Below are 19,769 nucleotides of genomic sequence, written 5' to 3'. Positions count from 1 at the left end.
TTGTGTTTCTTACAGAGAGTATTAGCATAGGTACTGCTTGGTTCTATTATTTTCTTCCTCTTTGAGCTGAAGTACTTTCTAAAAGTGGACTTAGCCTGGATATCACCTAAAGCAGAGCCCAAGACAAGGGCTTGTGTACAGATAATTTATTTTGGAAAGTAACCTCAAGGAAAAAAAGTAGAGGCATCAAAAGAGTTAAACAAAGAAGGAGGGAAAGCCTTTGCTGAGATATATTATTTTGCTGATCACCACTGCGGGCAACACAACATTTAGTCTGTACTCATTCTCACTTGGGATCCTCTGAGGAGCTATCAAGGACGTGCCTTCAAACTATTCTTCCAAGGGATGGAACCATTCTTCCAAGGGAAGGAGTATGTATTCACCAGCTTCCATCCACCATTGGTCAAAAGTTGCCCAGTAACAAGGGGAGATGGAGAGGAGAAGGGAGTTGAGGGAAATTGGAAGGGGAGGTGAGCCATGAGAGGCTATGGACTCTGAAAAACAATCTGAGAATTTTGAAGGGGTGGAAGGTGGGAGGTTGGGGGAACCAGGTGGTGGGTATTAGAGAGGGCACAGATTGCATGGAGCACTGGGTGCGGTGCAAAAACAATGAATACTGTTATGCTGAAAAGAAATAAAAAATTAAAAAAAAAAGTTGCCCAATAGAGTATAAATGTTCTTTTTTTTTTACATTTTTTTAATTTTTGAAAAAAATTTTACTTAAATTCAATTTAATGAACGTATACTATTTTATCAGTTTCAGAGGTAGAATTTAGTGATCATCAGTTGCATGTAACACCCAGTGCTCATCACATCATGTGCCCTCCTTAATGCCCATCACCCAGTTACCCCAACCCCCCACTGACCTCCCCTCCAGCAACCTTCAGTAGTTTATATATAGTTTATAGTTAAGCATCTCTTATGGTTTGCCTCCCTCTCCTGTTTTTATCTTATTTTTCCTTCCCTTCCCCTATGTTCATCTGTTTTTTTTTTAATTTTTAAATTTTTTAATAAACATATAATGTATTTTTATCCCCAGGGGTACAGGTCTGTGAATCGCCAGGTTTACACATTTCACAGCACTCATAATAGCACACACCCTCCCCAATGTCCATATCCCCACCACCCTCTCCTGTCCCCCCTACCCCTAGCAACCCTCAGTCTGTTTTTTGAGATTGAGTCTTTTATGGTTTTTCTCCCTCCCGATCCCATCTTCTTTCATTTTTTTCTTTTCCTATCCCCCAAAACCCCCACATTGCATCTCTACTTCCTCATATCAGGGAGATCATATGATAGTTGTCTTTCTCCGATTGACTTATTTCGCTAAGCATAATACCCTCTAGTTCCATCCACGTTGTCGCAAATGGCAAGATTTCATTTCTTTTGATGGCTGCATAGTATTCCATTGTATATATATACCACATCTTCTTTATCCATTCATCTGTCGATGGACATCTAGGTTCTTTCCATAGTTTGGCTATTGTGGACATTGCTGCTATAAACATTCGAGTGCACGTGCCCCTTCGGAGCACCACGTTTGTATCTTTAGGATATACACCCAGTAGTGCAATCGCTGGGTCATATGGTAGCTCTATTTTTAGTTTTTTGAGGAACCTCCACACTGTTTTCCAGAGTGGTTGCACCAGCTTGCATTCCCACCAACAGTGTAGGAGGGTTCCCCTCTCTCCGCATCCTCGCTAGCATCTGTCATTTCTTGACTTGTTAATTTTAGCCATTCTGACTGGTGTGAGGTGATATCTCATTGTGGTTTTGATTTGTATTTTCCTGATGCCAAGTGATGTGGAGCACTTTTTCATGTGTCTGTTGGCCATCTGGATGTCTTCTTGGCAGAAATGTCTGTTCATGTCTTCTGCCCATTTCTTGATTGGATTATTTATTCTTTGGGTGTTGAGTTTGCTAAGCTCTTTATAGATTTTGGATACTAGCCCTTTATCTGATATGTCGTTTGCAAATATCTTCTCCCATTCTGTCAGTTGTCTTTTGGTTTTGTTAACTGTCTCCTTTGCTGTGCAAAAGCTTTTGATCTTGATGAAATCCCAATAGTTCATTTTTGCCCTTGCTTCTGTTGCCTTTGGTGATGTTCCTAGGAAAAATTTGCTGTGGTTGAGGTCAAAGAGGTTGCTGCCTGTGTTCTCCTCAAGGATTTTGATGGGTTCCTTTCTCACATTGAGGTCCTTCATCCATTTTGAGTCTATTTTCGTATGTGGTATAAGGAAATAATCCAATTTCATTTTTCTGCATGTGGCTGTCCAATTTTCCCAGCACCATTTGTTGAAGCGGCTGTCTTTTTTCCATTGGACATTCCTTCCTGCTTTGTCGAAGATTAGTTGACCATAGAGTTGAGGGTCTATTTCTAGGCTTTCTATTCTGTTCCGTTGATCTATGTGTCTGTTTTTGTGCCAGTACCATGCTGTCTTGATGATGACAGCTTTGTAATAGAGCTTGAAGTCTGGAATTGTGATGCCACCAACTTTGGCTTTCTTTTTCAATATTCCTTTGGCTATATGAGGTCTTTTCTGGTTCCACATAAATTTTAGGATTATTTGTTCCATTTCTTTGAAAAAAATGGATGGGATTTTGATAGGGATTGCATTAAATGTGTAGATTGCTTTAGGTAGTATAGACATTTTCACAATATTTGTTCTTCCAATCCATAAGCATAGAACATTTTTCCATTTCTTTGTGTCTTCCTCAATTTCTTTCATGAGTACTTTATAGTTTTCTGAGTATAGATTCTTTGCCTCTTTGGTTAGGTTTATTCCTAGGTATCTTATAGTTTTGGGTGCAATTGTAAATGGGATTGACTGCTTAATTTCTCTTTCTTCTGTCTTGTTGTTAGTGTAAAGAAATGCAACTGATTTCTGTGCATTGACTTTATATCCTGACACTTTACTGAATTCCTGTACAAGTTCTAGCAGTTTTGGAGTAGAACCTTTTGGGTTTTCCACATATAGTATCATATCATCTGCAAAGAGTGATAGTTTGACTTCTTCTTTGCTGATTTGGATGCCTTTAATTTCTTTTTGTTGTCTGATTGCTGAGGCTAGGACTTCTAATACTATGTTGAATTGCAGTGGTGATAACGGACATCCCTGTTGTGTTCCTGACCTTAGCGGAAAAGCTTTCAGTTTTTCTCCATTGAGAATGATATTTGCAGTGGGTTTTTCATAGATGGCTTTGATAATATTGAGGTATGTGCCCTCTATCGCTACACTTTGAAGAGTTTTGATCAGGAAGGGATGCTGCACTTCATCAAATGCTTTTTCAGCATCTATTGAGAGTATCATATGGTTCTTGTTCTTTCTTTTATTAATGTATTGTATCACATTGATTGATTTGTGGATGTTGAACCAACCTTGCAGCCCTGGAATAAATCCCACTTGGTCGTGGTGAATAATCCTTTTAATGTACTGTTGGATCCTATTGTCCAGTATTTTGCTGAGAATTTTCACATCTGTGTTCATCAAGGATATTGGTCTGTAAGTCTCTTTTTTGATGGGATCCTTGTCTGATTTTGGGATCAAGGTGATGCTGGCTTCATAAAATGAGTTTGGAAGTTTTCCTTCCATTTCTATTTTTTAGAACAGTTTCAGGAGAATAGGAATTAATTCTTCTTTAAATGTTTGGTAGAATTCCCCTGGGAAGCTGTCTGGCCCTGGACTTTTGTTTGTTTGGAGATTTTTGATGACTGTTTCAATCTCCTTACTGGTTTATGGGTCTGTTCAGGTTTTCTATTTCTTCCTGGTTCAGTTGTGGTAGTTTATATGTCTCTAGAAATGTATCCATTTCTTCCAGATTGTCCAATTTGTTGGCATAGAGTTGCTCATAGTTTGTTCTTATAATTGTTTGTATTTCTTTGGTGTTGGTTGTGATCTCTCCTCTTTCATTCATGATTTTATTTATTTGGGTCCTTTCTCTTTTCTTTTTGATAAGTCTGACCAGGGGTTTGTCAATCTTATTAATTCTTTCAAAGAACCAGCTCCTAGTTTCATTGATTTGTTCTATTTTTTTGTTGTTGTTTCTATTTCATTGATTTCTGCTCTGATCTTTATTATTTCTCTTCTCCTGCTGGGTTTAGGCTTTCTTTGTTGTTCTTTCTCCAGCTCCTTTAGGTGTAGGGTTAGGTTGTGTATTTGACACCTTTCTTGTTTCTTGAGAAAGGCTTGTGCTGCTATATATTTTCCTCTCAGGACTGCCTTTGCTGTGTCCCACAGATTTTGAGCTGTTGTGTTTTCATTATCATTTGTTTCCATGAATTTTTTCAATTCTTCTTTAATTTCCTGGTTGACCCATTCATTCTTTAGTAGGATGCTCTTTAGTCTCTATGTATTTGGGTTCTTTCCATATTCCTCTTGTGATTGAGTTCTAGCTTCAGAGCATTGTGGTCTGAAAATATGCAGGAATGATCCCAATCTTTTGATACCAGTTGAGACCTGATTTATGACCCAGGATGTGGTCTATTCTGGAGGATGTTCCATGTGCACTAGAAAAGAATGTGTATTCTGTTGCTTTGGGATGGAATGTTCTGAATAAATCTGTGATGTCCATCTGGTCCAGTGGGTCATTTAAGGCCTTTATTTCATTGTTGACCTTTTGCTTAGATGATCTGTCCATTTCAGTGAGGGGAATGTTAAAGTCCCCTACTATTATTGTATTATTGTTGATGTATTTCTTTGATTTTGTTATTAATTGGTTTATATCGTTGGCTGCTCCCATGTTAGGGGCATAGATATTTAAAATTGTTAGGTCTTCTTGTTGGACAGTTCCTTTGAGTATGATATAGTGTCCTTCCTCATCTCTTATTATAGTCTTTGGCTTAAAATCTAATTGATCTGATATAAGGATTGCCACCCCAGCTTTCTTCTGATGTCCATTAGCATGGTACATTGTTTTCCACCCCCTCACTTTAAATCTGGAGGTGTCTTCGGGTCTAAAATGAATTTCTTGTAGGCAGCATATTGATGGGTTTTGTTTTTTTATCCATTCTGATACCCTGTGTCTTTTGATTGGGGCATTTAGCCCATTAACATTCAGGGTAACTATTGAGAGATATGAATTTAGTGCCACTGTATTGCCTGTAAGGTGACTGTTACTGTATATTGTCTCTGTTTCTTTCTGATCTACTACTTTTAGGGTCTCTCTTTGCTTAGAGGACCCCTTTCAATATTTCCTGTAGGGCGGTTTGGTGTTTGCAAATTCTTTCAGTTTTTGTTTGTCCTGGAAGCTTTTAATCTCTCCTCCTATTTTCAGTGATAGCCTAGCTGGATATAGTATTCTTGGCTGCATGTTTTTCTCGTTTAGTGCTCTGAATATATCATGCCAGTTCTCTCTGGCCTGCCAGGTCTCTGTGGATAAGTCTGCTGCCAATCTAATGTTTTTATCCTTGTATGTTACAGACTTCTTTTCCTGGGCTGTTTTCAGGATTTTCTCTTTGTCGCTAAGACTTGTAAATTTTACTATCAGGTGATGGGGTGTGGACCTATTTTTATTGATTTTGAGGGGCGTTCTTTGCATCTCCTGGATTTTGATGTTTGTTCCCTTTGCCATATTAGGGAAATTCTCTCCAATAATTCCCTCCAATATACCTTCTGCTCCCCTCTCTCTTTCTTCTTCTTCTGGAATCCCAATTATTCTAATGTTGTGTCGTCTTATGGTGTCACTTATCTCTCAAATTCTCTCCTCGTGGTCCAGTATTTGTTTGTCTCTCTTTTGCTCAGCTTCTTTATTCTCTATCATTTGGTCTTCTATGTCACTAATTCTTTCTTCTGCCTCATTTATTCTAGCAGTAAGAGCTTTCATTTTTGATTGCACCTCATTAATAGCTTTTTTTATTTCAACTTGGTTAGATTTTAGTTCTTTTATTTCTCCAGGAAGGGCTTTTATCTCTCCAGAGAGAGTTTCTCTAATATCGTCTATGTCTTTTTCGAGCCCTGCTAGAACTTTGAAAATCGTCATTCTGAACTCTCTATCTGTCATATTACCAATGTCCATATTGTTTAGGTCCCCAGCCTTCAGTACTGCCTCTTGTTCTTTTTTTTTTGTGTTTTTTTCCGCCTTGTCATTTTGTCCAGATAAGATTTGCTTTCTCCTCTTCTGAAATTCCACTGTTCTCCTTGGTGAGTGAAGTTGGTCTTGGCTGGATTTCTTGTTGATCTTCTGGGGGAGGGGCCTGTTGTAGTGATTCTCAAGTGTCTTTGCCCCAGGCAGAATTGCACTGCCCTTACCAGGGGCCAGGCTAAGTAATCCACTTGGGTTTGCTTTCGGGAGCTTTTGTTCCCTGAGTGCTTTCCATAGAGTTCCAGAAGATGGGAATGAAAATGGCGGCCTCCCAATCCCCGGCTGGGAGGAACCGAGAGCTTGGGGTCCCACTTCTCAGTGCACCCTCAGAGAAAAACACCCAACTGCCCCCGTCTTTCTGACCTCTGATCGTGCTTGGAGAAAAGTGCTCAATCGCTCACGCTTGGAGAAAAGCGCTTGCTCGCTTTCATCTCCCTGGGCTCCAGCTGTGCGCTTGGAGAAAAGTGCTCAGTCACTCCGTCTTCCTGGCCTCTGGCCGCGCTCCGAGCTCACCTAGCCTGTGCCCGGTTCAAGGTAACTCCAAGTTGAGAGCTCACTCCTCAGCTTTGTTGCTGTAGCCAGCTTCCCTGGTCTAATACCTGCGAGCTCTGTGACACTCAGACACCCCTGGTCCTTCTGTGACCCCGCTGACCCTGCGTAGGCTTCACCCCGGTTTAGCCTCTGGAGCGATGTCCCTCCGTGGAGCAGACTTTTAAAAGTCCTGATTTTAGGGACGCCTGGGTGGCTCAGTTGGTTAAGCAGCTGCCTTCGGCTCAGGTCATGATCCCAGCGTCTTGGGATCAAGTCCCACATCGGGCTCCTTGCTCGTCAGGGAGCCTGCTTCTCCCTCTGCCTCTGCCTGCCATTCTGTCTGCCTGTACTCGCTCACTCTCCCTCTCTCTCTCTGACAAATAAATAAATAAAATCTTTAAAAAAATAAAAAAGTCCTGATTTTATGCTCCATTGCTCCACTGCTTGCCAGGAGCCAGCCCCTCCCCCCGTGGTCTAACTTCCCGTCACTTTGGATTCACTTCTCTGCAGGTCCTACCTTTCAGAAAATGATCGATTTTCTGTTTCTAGAATTGTTGCTCTTCTTCTCTGCGATTTCCTGTTGGATTTGTAGGTGTTCGCAATGGTTAGATAAGCTATCTAGCTGATCTCCTGCTACCTGATGTCGTCTCAGCCTGCTACTTCTCCACCATCTTGACTCCTCCTCTAGAGTATAAATGTTCTTACATTTCTAGGTTTACACATGCATCAGAATGAGAAAGTTTTTGCATATATTTCATGTGGGGGATGGGGACAGAGATGCTGCAGGGCAGAAAGGAGAGATACATGGTGCATGTGAGGTGAAGCTGAGTTGCTTTCAGGTCATCCCTGTGAACAGCTGGTTCCACAACAATGGTGCACTTAAAACGTTGGCCAGGAGGATGTGAGGTGGGACACAGAGATATCTGATGAATAGGGCAAAGATGTCTGATATATAAGGATGTCAGCTAGTAAGGAAGAATAAATATAAAATGATTTATAGGAGGTCAGGCGAATTGAAACCAAAATGAGATACCCTGACACTTCTGTTGGAATGTTTCTAATAATTCCTCCCCTCAAAAAATTCACCGTCCCCAAATCTGACAACATCGTGACCTGGAGAGGTTGTGAAGCAACTGGAACTCTTTTACACTGCTTATGGAAATGCAGATGGGGACAGCCAATTTGGAAAAACAGTTTGGCAATTTCTGATAAAGTTAAACATATACTTACCATATGACTCACTGATCCTACTGGGTATTTATCCAAGTGAAATGAAACTTATGTTTATACAAAAACCTTCAGCAAATGTTTATAGCAGCTTAATTATAACCACCAAAAACTGGAAGCAATCCAAATGTCCTGGATCTAGTGAGTAGATAAACAATCTGTGGTGCATCCATACAATGGAATACTCAACGATACAAAGGAATTGGCTTCTGATACATGCACCAACATGGAGAAATCTCAAATGCATTATGCTAACTGAAAGAAGCCAGACTCCCAAACTACATGCTGTGTAATTCCTTTTATAACATTCTGGAAAAGGCAAAATTATAGAGTCAGGAAACAGGGCTGAAGTCACTGCAAATGAGTGAAGGACTGACTAGCCTGGAAGAAGAGACAGATTGTCAGCATTTTTCGATTAAAGCTAAGGTTGTTTTATTTATATGAAAGCAAAGTTAAATTCATTCAGACATGAGTGAAGGTCTCTATTTGTTTTCCTACTGTTAATACTTTATTATAAACAGGGGAAAATGGCATAGTCACTTAGGTCTTATTTCTCTCCAGTAGTAGTATATATTCAATAACAGGCTATGGGCTGTGAATAGATGTAAAAGGCTGAATAAGTCCTTGCCTTAAAAGAGCTCCATTATCGGGACGCTGGGGTGGCTCAGTTGGTTAAGTGGCTGCCTCCGGCTCAGCTCATGATCCCAGTGTCCTGGGATCGAGTCCCACATCAGGCTCCTTGCTCAGCAGGGAGTCTGCTTCTCCCTCTGCCTCTGCCTGCCACTCTGTCTGCCTGTGCTCACTCTCTCTGACAAATAAATAAATAAAATCTTTTAAAAAATTATTAAGAAAAAGAGTTCCATTATCAGATAGGGTAGACAAGTATAAAATAAATAATTTCAAACTGTGATTAATTCTGTAATAAGTGTATGTTTTAGAATGGTGGTCACAAGGACAAAGTAATTGTCTTACTGTGACTGGATCTGGGAAGGTTTTATGGAGAAAGAGATGCTTGATCTGAGTCTGGAAGAGTAGATAATTTTCTATTAAAATAAGAGGTGAGTAGGGGTAGCGGGGTGTTCCAGAAGTAGAAAAGCTGCTCAAAGCCATGAAAGCCTAAAGGAGCATGGCATGTAGTTTGTTATGAGTGGAACATGGAGGCTGAAGAAAGAAATGTTCTTTGACAGATAATGGGGTATCTGGTATGTCACGCCAGGAGTTGAATTGTATCTAGTAGATGAGAGGTTGAAAATGATAGCCTAAATATTAAATTAGGTCTTCATATGCTTGTTTTTAAGAATGTAGGTCTATTTTCAACATTATAATTTTGGAAAATGCCCATACAAACCCAGGCTTCCAGCTTCTCTTGAAAAGTTGGAACATCTGGTGACCCAGAACTTATGTTTCTATGTGACAACAACTAGCTAGTCAAAAGCAACTGCCTCCCTTAAGTGCCTTAGGTATAGCATGTGCCTATCTGTCTGGGTATAGCTCCAGCCACCACCTGTTATCTTATATCCACCCCCTTTTAATAACGGATACTCACCTGGCCCTGACAGATGTTTGAACTTGTGCCTCTGCTAGACATAGTAGGGAACCATTAAAAGCCTTGAGGCAGTGGAGTAATATGATCAGATTTTTCATTTTAAAAGGATTAGTCAGACATGATGTGAAGGATGGATTGACATGGGATAAATCTGAAAGTGGGGAGCCCAGTTAGGAAATAATTCTCATGATGTAAGAAAAAGATGATGAAGGTTTGACTGAACATAGTAGTTTTGGTGCTGGAGATGAGATAAAAGAGTCTAGATATATTAAGAAGGATTTGATGACAAGATGGGAGGGGTAAGGAGAGAAAAGAGTCTGGAGTGGCTCTTGGCTTGGACAACTGGATTATCTATGATGCCATCAACCTAGATAGGGAATATAGGTTCTGAGGGAAGAATAGTGATTCTTTTTTTGAATGCATTACATTTAGAGTGCTGTGGGTTACCCTTCAGGTAGTTGTGTATATGGATCTGGAGTCATGAGCGTGGGAGCTATGAGCATGTTCCTTTGGGTTGAGTCAAAAGGAAAGAAGGAAAAGGAGACCCTGGGAACACAGAGGGAACATACAGGAGGTGGGTTCAAGTAGCCAATGAAGATGTACAATTGGCATTATTAATTCTGACATGTTACTAGCTCTTTAAAGTATGCTTTTATTCAATTGTAAGTTAGACACACTTTCTTGTTAATGTCATAGAATGTCTTAAACACTAATGTAATATTTTTCAAGGATCAGAGCCTCTTTCTAGGTGATTCATGGAATGCACATGACATAGACGACTCACACATATGAGAAACCTGGATTGCCATAACTTGTCTTACTCCTCTGAAAATACAAATTTGTTTTAAATGTAAAAAATGCCCAAGGTATTTGTAAATAATGATGTACAGAATTATCGGTCAGTAGCTTTAGCCCTGTTGTAGCAGATAGGATCTTTTTTTTTTCCTAGCTGGGAGCAATTATCTGTAAGCAGGAAATTTGCAATAGAATGTAGACTTCAAAGACCAAATTCAAATTTCTAAATCTTGTAGCTTAAGTGCCAATTAGATTCACACCATCATGCTTTATATGTTCTATTTAATACGTTTTTATGGATTAGGACAGAAATGTCTCCTTGGCTGAGTAGTATAGAATTTTATGTAAAGGGTCATAGCTATTCCTGTGAGAAAAGTATGCAGAATAAGTAATTAGAAGTTTGGGGAAGGTAGGGGAATATATAAATGAGACTCAGTGGAGTTGTCATTTAGAAGTAAAATTGGTTAAATCTTGAACATAAAATAAATGAATTCAAAATAATGCACATTGTTCTAGTGTTTATCTGCTCAGAACATTCATTTCAGAAGTTTACTAAGACTTTATGGAAAGGAATGAGATTTCCCATTTCCATGAACATATTGTAATATCAGTATAGCATCCTGTTTCTTCCTTAGTATCTATTTGGAAAAAGTTCAAGATGACAGGATTTATCATCTTGTGAATGCTTGAGGAATTATTGTTTGTAACATCCATTAACATTTTGGAGGATAATCTGGGTGAGGTCCCTGTGCATAGATACAATGGCACCTTAATTTTCATTTTAACTTTTGTCTTCCTCAGCTCCCCTTTTTTCCTTTTGCTTTTCTTCTGCCATAAGAAGATAGGGCTTTTTTCCCTCTAATATGTTCTGACTGTGCTTTCTGCAGGAAGCACTCAGGCAATATGCATATATCAATATGCACTATATCTAGTTTGAAATATTTATTGCCGAATAACATCCTGAGTAAAGGGAGTTCTGCTGATGATAATGGAAGTCACTTTCCCTTATGATTTTTTCCCAGTTAATCTCTGCTTGACTTATCTTTTTGGCCCCCATATAGGTAAGATATAATGAGTTTGTGTGAAGAGATTAAAAGTACTGCCAAGTTCTGTAAATTATCCGTTGTTGATTTTCTGCTATATCTAAAAAGAACTGAGCTGATGGGGGAGAACAATGTTCTCCTTGTAGGCTTCCTATTTGGGTCCTAAGAGTTAGGAAATCCATAAACTGTAATCACTTTTATCACACTCTATAATCATTTTCCTTAATTTTTGTTCTCAGCAGTGGTCTCCATTTCATAGTTCCAAAATCATCTTATTCTCATAAAAAAAAAAAAAAACAACTGTTCCAGTGGTTACTGATCTATGAGCATTTCTCTTGAGGTTCTGTTCGTTAAAATAATAACTCTAAGGGAAATATCAGAGCTGTAAGGTATAAGCTATGCTATGTAAACTTGTGCATTTAAGAATAGTTTACTAATGCTTATTTACACTATGTAATACACATCTTCCACTTTCTCCCTCTAGACATCATACCATCCTGAATACAGGAAAGGATTCTAGATAACTTCTCTTCTCAGTAATCCCTTTCACTTGTATTAATTAAGCAAATGCCTTGTTAGGCAAATTTTATTTGTATTTTATTTTTAACCATAGCCCAAGGTAAGAAAGCTCAGAATTGCAGAATAAAATGTGAAGCCATTCTGGGGTTGGTGTCTTTATAGAAAATCTCTGATACAAAACTACAATTACTGCCAAGCCGAGAGTTGTCTCAACCTTTTATAGGATGTTTGTAAGATCACAGATATCTTGTGGGCATCTGGGTAGCTCAGTGGATGAAGCATCTGATTCTGGTTTTGGCTCAGGTCACAATCTTGTGGGTCCTGGGATTGAGCTATATCAACCTCCATGCTCAGTGTGGAGTCTGCTTGAACATACTCTCCTTCTGCCCCTCCCCTCATTCACAAACATGAGTGCTCTCTCTCACTCTTTCAAAAATAAATAAATAAAATCTTTTTTAAAAAGGTCACAGATATCTTTATAAAATTTCTTAGAGTATCTCCTATGAGTTTGCATTGTTGTGGATTTTATGGATTACAAAACTGCATAAACCTTGATCTAGAATATAAGTGGTATATAATCTAGTTGGAAAGTGGGATGTGCATGTGAAATGGTTAATAAACAAAACCTCTTTTATCTTTTTTAAAAAAATGAGATGTAATTGATATATAACATTGTATTAGTTTTAGGTGTACAATAAAATGATTTGAAAAGGTATATATTGCATGGAATGATTACCACAATAAGTTTAATTAACATCCATCACCACACATAATTATTACTTATTTTTTCTTGTGGTAACAACTTTTAAGACTAACTCTCTCAGCAACTTTCAAATATACAATACATTATTGACAACCATAGTCACCATTTTGCCTATTACATACCCAGGACTTACTTATCTTACTGCGGAAACTTTGTAACTTTTGCCTCCCTTCATCTGTTTTACCTCAACCTCTCCACCTCTAGCAACCACCGATCTATTCTTTGTGTCTATGAGTTCATTTTGTTTGTTTTAGATTCCACATATAAGTGAGATCATACAGTGTATGATCTCTGACTCATTTTGCTTAGCACAATGCCCTCAAGGTCTTTTCTTCTTTTTTTATGGCTGAGTAATATATATGATACATACATATATATTATATACATTTACGAATACACAGGTATGTGTATGAGACACATTTCCTTTATCCATTCATCCACTGATGGACAATTTGATTTTCCCCAAGTCTTGGGTATTATAAATAATGCTACAGTGAACATGGTTGCAGATCCACTATTTTCAAAATAGTGATTCCACTTCTGTTAAATAAATACCCAAAGGTGGAATTTCTGGATCATACGGTATTTCTATTTTTAATATTTTATATTGTTTTCATAGTGGCTGCACCAATTTACATTCCCATCAATAGTACACAAGGATTTGCCTTTTCTCTATATCCTTGCGAACACTTGTTATTTCTTGTCTTTTTGATGTAACAGGTATGAGGTGAGATCTCATCATGGTTTTGATTTGCATCTCCCTGATGATTAGTGATGTTGAACATCATTTTTTCATATACCTGTTTGCCATTTGTAGGTCTTCTTTGGAAAAATATCTATTCAGGATCCTGCCCATTTTCAAATTGTTTTCTTTTTCTATTGAGTTGTGTGAGTTCTTTGTATGTTTTGGATATTAACCTCTTATCAGATATATAATTTACAGATATTTTCTCCCATTTGGTAGATTGCCTTTTTGTTTTGTGGATGGTTTCCTTTGCTGTGCAGAAACTTTAGTTTGACATAGTCCCACTTGTTTATTTTTGCTTTTTTTTTTTTTTTTTTTTGCATTTACTTTTGTGAGGTTTATAGCCTAAGCAAATATACAGTTTATGGGGTGCCTGGGTGGCTCAGCTGTTAAGCAGCCGCCTTCGGCTCAGGTCATGATCCCGGGGTCCTGGGATCAAGCCCAGGCTCCCTGCTCAGCAGGAGGCCTGCTTTTCCCTCTCCCGCTCCCCCTGCTTGTGTTCCCTCTTTTGCTGTGTCTCTCTCTGTCAAATAAATAAATAAAATCTTTAAAAAATATACAGTTTATAATCTGAGTTTTGGACGCCCATTCATCTATCTAAGAAATATTCATAGAGAAACTACTTTGGGTGAGGCTGTTCCAGGAGTGGGGTTAGAGCAGTAAAAAAGTCAAGTCTTTGTTACCTCAGAGCTTAAAGTTTAGTAAGAAAGACAAGAAAATAAAATCAATTAATAATATTATTTTTTTCAGTTTTATTAAGAAATAATTAGTATATCACTATATAAGTTTAAGGCATACAGGATGATAATTTGATTTACATATATTATGAAATGATAACCACAATAAGTTTAATCAATATCCATCATCTCATGGTCTACAGTGTATCTAAATGTATCTAACAATAAAAAGAAAGGAAAAAAAATTCTCCTTGTGATGAAAACTCTTAGGGTAATATACTTTTATAAGTGATAAATGAAATGAAAATAAATCTAGACAGACTAGAGAGTGACTGGATAGTGTCTATTTTAGACACTATTCATGAATACAGACCAGAGATGGGATAGCAAATGTTGGATAAAATAATTAGGAGGAGGCTCTGAATGATCCTGAAAGACAGGTGAATGGAGTGAGGGCTTTCTAGGCAAAGGCCTGGGACAGAGATAAGCATGAGTGTGTAGGAGTAGGGAGAAGAGAAAGAGGCAAAGGAGGAAGAAGAAGGTGTGGACTGTCTACCCTGGAGTATAACAGGAAATAAGGTCATATGTATGGGTTGAAGTCCAAATATGCCTTTAAAGATTGAATCCTCCTTTTGAAAAAAGTCGTGTCCAAATAAATAGTTATAAAAGCCACTTGAAATGATAACCATTGCAAAGCCCCTATTATTAAATCTTGAGCAAAAATATGTAAGAAATAATCTAGTAGACAAATGTATACAGAATAGGCTGAATCAAAGTGACACTGAAGTCAGGAAAAGTCAACTGGAAAATAATTGCATCAGTCCAAGAACATAGTTAACATTTGTGTAGCACTTATGTTTTCTTATCTCACTTATTATCCATTCAGACTTATTTATTGAGCATCTGTTAGGTGTCAGGTGGTGTGTAAGGTGCTGAGGATGTAATGATGAGCCTATCATGTACAGTCCCTATCCTTGTGGAGATCACAGTCTGGTGGGGAAGCAGACACTGGTCATGTAATCATAAGACTGAATATTTCATTTTAAACTATGAGAAGTATCTGGAAGGCAAAATAAATTGTTATGGGAATATGCAACTGGGAAGGAGGGAGCTTTACCTCATTTAGTGTGGGTGGATAAGGCTTCACTGCCAGCATTGGAACTGAAATTTGGAACTGAGTAAGTATTGATTAGGAAAAGGTGTGGGGAAGCAAGGAGGGAAGAGCATTCCAAGCAAAGGAAATAGCATGTACAATATCCACATAGCTGAGGAAATGTGGCCTTTTCAGGGATTTGTAAGATGGACAAGTGCACCTGGAGCACAGAGGGTGAGTGTATGAGTAGTATGGGGTTATGTGTTGGGGCTGCAGACACAGGCAGAGACAAACCCTGGAGGCCTTATGGTCTGTTGTTGGAAACAATGGAAACCATTGAAAATGTAGGCAGTGAGATGGGGATGTGGGCATGGAGTGAAATAAGAGTGGATGCCAGATGCATGCTGGTAGCATTAGGATGGAAGCTGTGAAGATGGAGAGAAGTGAATGGGGTCTAAGAGATAGTCAAAGGTATAGTCAGCAGGACTTAGCCATTGATTATAAATGGAGTGCCAGGACAAGCAGAATGATTCTTGAGTTTCTGGCTTGTACAAGTTGATGGTGTTTACACAGAAACCCTGTAAGGCATGCATCACTGTTGTCCCATTTTACATTAGTCTAGTTCTAGGTGGTTAAGCAATGGACCCCAGAGAATGCCATTAATAAATTAGTAGGACTCAAGCTCTGGTTTATTATTGCAAAACCTGGGTTTTCTCATCTATATTATGCTTCTGGGTTGATTGCAGAAGGAATAAGGGCTGTGGCTTAATGATGGCAACACAATAACTCGTGTCTTTATATTACAGAGTCATAGAATTTTAGCATTGGAAGGGACTATAGAGAACTTCTTACTGTATTTGTCAAGCTTCTTTGACCATAGCCTACAATGAGAAATGTATTTTATATCACACACACACACAGACACACACACACACCAAATGGAAACACAAATTTCTTGAAACTGTGTTACTATAATAATATGAGATGCACTCTGATATTTTCTGTACTGTTTTCTTTTGTAAGAAAACACTAGTTCCCATCCACAAAATCAATTTCATTATCTACTAATGAGTTGTGGTACTATTTTGAAAAAGTGAACCAGTCTTCTTCATCTTTTCAATGAGGATTTGAGGCCCAGAAATAGGAACTGATTTCCCTGGATCTCATAGTCAACAGGCAAGTGATTTCCTGACTGTTAGCCCCATTTTCTGACAATAATATACAGTTTGGCTTTGTCAGCTTCATACATAAAACTGACTGATAGTTTTCTGCTTATTGACATTTAGTTTGTTTTCTTCTCCACAAGTTTTGTTTTACACTAAAGTTAAGACCCTGTAGGACCCGGGGTGCCTGGGTGGCTCAGTGGGTTGAGCCGCTGCCTTCGGCTCGGGTCATGATCCCAGGTCCTGGGTTCAAGCCCCGCATCAGGCTTTCTGCTCAGCGGCGAGCCTGCTTCCTCCTCTCTCTCTGCCTGCCTCTCTGCCTACTTGTGATTTCTCTCTGTCAAATAAATAAATAGAATCTTTAAAAAAAAAAAAAAAAGACCCTGTAGGACCCAATTAAATGCAACTTTGCAAGACTTTATTTGAAAAGTAAAGGACATGAAACAGTCAAGATAATGGTGAATAATCTTTGAGATTCTGCAAAAGACTAATAAAAAGCCATGGAAAATGGAAAGTGGTTATCAAAGTGAGGTGATAAAAAATACACTTATGAAATAACCCAAGAAACCAAGGGGGCAGTTGTGAAACCAAAAGAAAAAAACAAGTCTTTCTGCTAAGTAAAAATGCCAAGGAGAGAATGGAAGGCTTTAATAACATACGCAAAATCACAGGTACTATATGTCATGAGTAAATTTAAACACGAATGGAACCCACGAGATTAAAAAGCTTAGGTAATTTTGAAAAATAGTGGGACAATTGGAAAGAACTTAATGAAACTATCAGATTAAGATTTAATAAAATGAAAATTTGAAGTTTACTCAGCTGAACTGAATCTAGAAACTTACAGGACTATTGAAGGAGAAGACAGAGAGCTTACCATTTTTTTACACATGTCTTCTCATTGCTAGAAATGTGAATTAGTCATTGAAAACCCTGACAAAGTTTTCTGGATATTTTCCCTATCAGGCAAACAGAGATGGAGCTGTAGAGGCATGGAAACAACTAGGACTGGGGAAATCAAGAATTGAAAGTCTCCCGTGGGGGAGTCAGAAAATGGTAGCATGTGTGGTGGGCAGGTGTGTGTGTGTGTGTGTGTGTGTGTGTGTGTGTGTGTGTAGTTGAGCACGGTTACCTTTTCTTTCTAAAGATCAGTTCAGCATGTGTGGTGGGCAGGTGTGTGTGTGTGTGTGTGTGTGTGTGTAGTTGAGCATGGTTACCTTTTCTTTCTAAAGATCAGTCCAGCATGTGTGGTGGGCAGGTGTGTGTGTGTGTGTGTGTGTGTGTGTGTGTGTGTGTGTGTGTAGTTAAGCATGGTTACCTTTTCTTTCTAAAGATCAGTCCAGTGTAGGGAAGGGGAAATGTTGTCAATTTAACTGCCAAGGATAGTCTCAGAGCCTTATCTGTGCATATCCCAAGTATTTCTTGAACTCTTTTTAAGTACCAGATGCCGTGATAGGCTCTGTAGAGCGGTTATAGATAAAACAAATTTGGTCCCTGCCCTTAAGAAGTTTATAGCCAAGTTGGAAGTACAGGTAAATGGTTTAATGCATGTTGTAATAGAAGAGTGGGACAATGTGCTAGGGAAATGGAGAAGAGACACCTAGCGTGGACATGGTAAATTAGGGAAAGCTTCCTGGAGCAAATGATCTCTAAGCTCAGACATGAATAAGGGTAAGTAGAAGTTAGCCAGATGAAGTGTGAAGAAGATAAGTTGCTTGTTTCAAAGATTACATCATACCATGAGTTCAGTGCCTTTATAAAGCATGGGCTTGGCATACAATAAGCCCTCATAAATGGCAGTTTTTAATATTTTATTGTTGCCGGTTATAAGTAGTGGTCAGACAGAACTTTTCCTGTGTAAGACAACACACATGACACAATGTTTCCATAAATATGAATGATAGAATTCTGTATTAATATTTGTCTATTATTATTTAACAGGCCTATAAAATACTGATGTTTCTCATTGCAGTTCATTTTGCTTGCAGAAGAAAATTGCAGGTGTCATATATTGTGATCTCTCCATATAACAAAAATGTAAAATAGAATCAGGATAATATAACTTAAAGAAATCATGGAAGTCATCTGATCCAGTCCTCCCCTTTAACACACAAGAAGACTGGGTTAGCCATTTGCTCAAAGTAACAATATTATTGGTTAGTGGCAGAGATAAGACAAAAAAGCAGATGTTCTGACCAACAGTTCATTATTTGTTTCCTTCATACCACATTGCCACTTGTAGAATTTTTTCAAGGCCTTCAACTTTGCTGTAAAATTGTGTTGATGTTGTTACCTTGGTATTAATTTCCACTATTACCTTTGAAGTTTTGATGTGCTTTTTTAAAAAAATTTTTATTTTTTTTTAATTTCTTTTCAGTGTTCCAGAATTCATTGTTTATGCACCACACGCAGTGCTCCATGCAATATGTGCCCTCCATAATACCCACCACCAGGCTCACCTAACCTCCCATCCTCCTCCCCTCCAAAACCCTCTGTTTCTCAGAGTCCACAGACTCTCATGGTTTGTCTCCCCCTCCAATTTCCCCCAACTCCTTTCTCCTCTCCATCTCCCAATGTCCTCCGTGTTATTTCTTATGCTCCACAAGTAAGTGAAACCATAGGATAATTGACTCTCTCTGCTTGACTTAATTCACTCAGCATAATCTCTTCCAGTCCCGTCCAAGTTGATACAAAAGTTGGGTATTCATCCTTTCTGATGGAGGCATAATACTCCATTGTGCATATGGACCATATCTTCTTTTTTTTTTTTTTAAAGATTTTATTTATTTATTTGACAGACAGAGATCACAAGTAGGCAGAGAAGCAGACAGATAGAGAGAGGTGGAAGCAGGCTCCCTGCAGAGCACAGAGCCCGATGTGGGGCTCGATCCCAGGACACTAGGACCATGACCTGAGCCGAAGGCAGAGGCTTTAACCCACTGAGCCACCCAGGTGCCCCTGGACCATATCTTCTTTATCCATTCATCCTTTCTAGTACTTTATTTACTCTGAGAATATGTGTATTTATTAATTTTACTTGAACAATTTTACTTTTACATTAAGAGCAAGGAATACATATAATGCTACTCACCATTTTCATTTTAAACCCTTAATTTATTATTTGCAGTAGATGGACATATTTTAAACTCCATTTGTTCTTTGTTGGGTTAAGGTTTCATTCAGACTGTACCTTTGCAGGAATATTAAGGTATTAACTAAAGACCTGGGAAAATAATCTGTAGTTAATAATCTAAATAATGCTCTCCTTCTAACATGCACCTGACTGCCACAGTGGTAATGTTCTTTCATGGTTATTATTGTTGCACAGTTATGCTCACATGCTCTTTTTAAAGCTATACAATTAGCAAACCACTAAAATGTTCTACTGGGCTATTCTTCCTTTTGCTCACTGTTCATTCAAGAGTCTTCTATATGTTAGCTTGTTGTAATAATATTGATTCCTTTGCCCACCTGCCAGCTTTCTTATTCTTGGGCGTCTGAAAAACACCAAAATTGGTTGTCATTCTCTCCACATGGGAGCCATCCAAATCCCTTGACTGCCTCTGGGAATCAATTGGATAAGGATTTT

At 38.5% G+C, this 19,769-nt stretch overlaps 1 protein-coding gene across 1 annotated transcript in view; it reads left to right on the top strand.

The window, feature by feature from the left end:
- The window catches only part of LOC111145087 (coiled-coil domain containing 148), a 179,183-nt gene that overhangs the window by 63,172 nt on the left and 96,242 nt on the right, over positions 1-19,769 (top strand). The window lies entirely within an intron of this gene.

This window comes from Enhydra lutris, unplaced genomic scaffold (assembly GCF_002288905.1).
Source record: "Enhydra lutris kenyoni isolate GAN:26980312 unplaced genomic scaffold, ASM228890v2 scaffoldscaffold1, whole genome shotgun sequence".
NCBI lineage: Eukaryota > Metazoa > Chordata > Mammalia > Carnivora > Mustelidae > Enhydra > Enhydra lutris.
The sequence above is the reverse complement of the archived record's forward strand: the minus strand, read 5'-3'. Positions and strand labels throughout refer to the sequence as shown.